This window comes from Emydura macquarii, unplaced genomic scaffold (assembly GCF_026122565.2).
Source record: "Emydura macquarii macquarii isolate MOO-44397 ecotype Brisbane River unplaced genomic scaffold, CSIRO-AGI_Emac_v2 contig_2531, whole genome shotgun sequence".
NCBI lineage: Eukaryota > Metazoa > Chordata > Testudines > Chelidae > Emydura > Emydura macquarii.
In genome coordinates this window covers 1416777-1420281 of record NW_027132668.1, presented here as the reverse complement: position 1 = coordinate 1420281, position 3505 = coordinate 1416777, and the positions used below count along the sequence as shown (strand labels likewise).

Here is a 3505-nt window from a genome sequence, read left to right as displayed (position 1 = left end):
GATGGATGTTTAAGAAGCATGTGAAATAGATTGTGAAAATATCAAATAATTTCTTGGATATTACATGGCATATTCAACAAACCCCCCCCCCCCCCCCCCCCCCCCCCCCACCAACACACACAGCTAGATGAAAAATAGATGGCAACTTTCTTCGTATCGATGGTTCTTAGTGTTTTCCAACTCAGAGCTGAGTACTTAAATTTTTCCATACTGTTAACCTCTATACTGAATTGGGCAGTAACAGCTGACTTCAATATGATTTACTGGATGGCCTTAACATGTTGAGCGTGTTGACTCATCTAGCATTCTCATCAGTTACCACCCTTCTCAATCTTCAACTCAGTAAAGCAGAGTAGAAAAGGGCTATTATGACTAGGGAATTTGTCTGTTGTAGACTTCCCTGATTTCCCTCTTAAACACTCTTGCCCCCATTTTGATGTGCACAAATTTGGATCCCTTAAGGTCTTTTTATGGAGTTAGGGGTCTATATTTTTGTCCCAGAAACTAGGCCGTTCCTTTTTGCTATTTCCCATTATGACGTTGACTGGGGGGGGTTGTTAGTTTTATTCGTTTGCTAGATTAGCAGTATTGTGCCTTATAGTTGAGGGGGAAAGCACTTATTACTAAACCTGAAGCATCAGATGAAATATAAACCCCTGCTGCTTTCATTTTGACCTCCTATTCAAATATTTACAATAGGTAGTGTAAGGAAATGCCTAAACTGTTTTGTAAAGAACTGTTTATTTACAGTACTGTATACATTTTAATAGTGTTAAATGAATTCTTAGGATTTTAGTATTGTCATGTTACAAATGAATGTATATGGTACATTCCTCATTTTTTGTAAAGTTGTTTAAAATGGTGTCTTTTGCGAGATGTTTGTTTGATGTGCACTTTGTTTCTAAAACAATGTGTATTTGGAGTGTTTTTCAGAAAATGAAAATATGCAACGCTTTTCTAATTTATATTGTGCTTCAGTTGAAGCAATAATTTTATTTTAGAATGATATTCCAGAAATGAAGGGGTTTCCAACTGGGGGAGAAACAATTCTGAGCATTTACTTTACCAAATAGTTCCTCAAATATTTATTTTTCCAAAATATTCTTAGTAGTGATACCTACTTAAGAGCGTTCTCTTTTTCCCAGTAGGAGTGCCCTCTGGGTTAGATTTCATGGAATAATTGTCAGGGCATAGTTCTTTCATTTCACCAGCAGGTGCAACTTTTGTGATGCCTCTATCTGATGAGAAGCACATGGGGAAGTGGAATATTTAATATCTGACATCTCCATCTCCACACAATTTTGATGCATAGGAACCAGTATGCCTCCAAAGCAAGCTCATCTGTACTTCCAGAACTGTCTTTTTAATTGACTTTTTTTAAATACAGCAACTGAGTCTTCTCCCTCTTCCTTAATATAAAGATTAACATTATTAATGAATAAATGTCAAGATGCTCACAACTCCAGCTCAGCAGTCAGGAGCCTGTGGGAAGTTATCAGAGACATTGGGAGTCTCTAGATGTCTTGCTGGTATCTGCAACATTGAATCCACATTGGAGGGAACATTTGTGGTGAGTAGTAGAACTTCTATATAAGTATGGCCCTACTTGAATCACGAGATGATTGTCAAATAATTGCAGCTGAGTGGTGGACAAAACATGGAAAATTAGGAACCTTTTTTAATTGCGATAAGTTTTCTCTGGCTTTTCCAAATTATTTGTTTAAGAAAAATTGGTTGGAACAATATAAACATTGAAATATCATGTTATGCCTGCTAATTTTTTTGATAACCAGACATTTTGCAGTAACTATATTAGTCATTCATGTGCGGGGCTGACAGTGGGGGAGCCCCCTGGGCGGCAAAATTGCAGTGGAAGCAGATATTGTGGAAATTGCAGATTCTGCAATATTGTGAATTAAGTAGGGCCTTATATACAAACCATTAAAAAGTGAAGGGGAATGAATAGTGTGTCTGCTCAATTCAAGAACAGAATGTAAGATTGGAGACAAATGATGCAAAGAAAGTTTAAAGAACCTGCAGTTTGCTTAGCTTTAAACTCTTCATCTGAAAATTTTCTCTCACACATACCTGCACTCAAGTGCCCTCTGTTGGTCAAGCCTGGTGCTCCAGGCTATCCCTGGCTCAGTTTCCCCTAATCTGTCAACAGTAACCTCAATGAGGCTTCATGCAAGGAACAGTGCAATGCCTCTTCTGAGGAGTCTAGTTTATTATCCAAAGGAAAACTATAAGCAGCTGTTCATTAGAGTCTGAACTGGGATATGGTCAGTCTTAGTTTATCCATTGCAACCTGGATCCAGTGCCTTCCTCCATTCAGGCTCTCTCAGCTCATGTCCCTTCCCTGGAATCAGGCCTCTTACCACTATCTGAGGAGAATCTTTTTGCAGAGCCAAGGATCTGCAGAGATCTGTCAACTGCAGCTCTTCTCTGGGGCAGTGTGTAGTTTCTAACAGGCTGGGCTTCCTGCCACTGTTTGGGTGTTCCCTGTCCCTAGGAGCACATCTTCTGGATTCCTTGCTCTGGTAAGCTCTCCTGGAAGCATCTTTCCTCAGGAGCTTCCTGTTTCTAGAAATTCCTCCCCTCCCCTAGCTGTGCCCTGGTAACCATTTATCAGGTTAATTAGCTGCCAACCAGCTATCTTAGATTTAATTATGCTCTGGTGGCTGAGAGTTGAGTTGTCCTTTACAGGAGCCTGTCACAGATATAAGCTGGCCCTGACTCCCTGTAAACGGCCAACCCACCATTGACAAATTATTTCAAAATATTAAGCTTGACTGATTTAGAAGTGTTGTAGAGCATGGGCTTGTATGATTTTTAGCTTTGCCACTAACCTTGACACCATGGCCAAGTCACTTGCAGACAGATTTTTCAGAAATTTCCATTAATTTTGTGCAACTCAATATTTGAGTGCCCAGCTTGACACCTTGTATCTGATCATTCAGAGCTGCTGATAATCCAGTTTCCATGAGAATAGCTATGGTGTCCCTTATAGCTGCTTAAATGTATAAACAGATTCAGGATTTATAGTAATTCTGATTATTAATAATTTCAGTATATGATGTTCTCTTTTGATTGAAGCTTTTTAAGGACTTCTATGTTGCAGAGGAATGATGACAATAAAAGGCCGAATTGCAGTGCCTCCATACAGTTTGCTCTCTTTGGCAGCACAATGACAAAGTCTCCTGAAGCGAATTGTTAGTCTGACCTCCGTAACAGATTTTCTAGAGATAGGTGGAGAAATGCAGGGGAATGGAAGAAACCACCTCTGGACTTCAGGTGGTAGCAAAAAACTGTCAGAAATCTCCTGAAATAGATTACTTCCCTTGTCCTAAATTGATAACCAGTCTAGTGTTATGTAAAGTAACTTCTAGATCCGTGACTTTTCAATCCGTGGTTAGCAGACCCCTGGGGTCTACAGACTAAGATTTCCGAAAGGATCTGCATCTCTATTCAAAATTTTGTAAGGGTCCGCAAATGAAAAAGTTGA

The 3505-nt window shown here is 39.5% G+C and overlaps 1 non-coding gene across 1 annotated transcript; it reads left to right on the top strand.

Annotated features, from left to right (window-relative positions):
* Positions 1-3117: 3117 nt before the first annotated feature.
* Positions 3118-3229, top strand: LOC137163459 (small nucleolar RNA SNORD89). The gene has a single exon (XR_010922721.1). It is a non-coding gene; the product is annotated as a small nucleolar RNA SNORD89 (small nucleolar RNA).
* Positions 3230-3505: the final 276 nt, after the last annotated feature.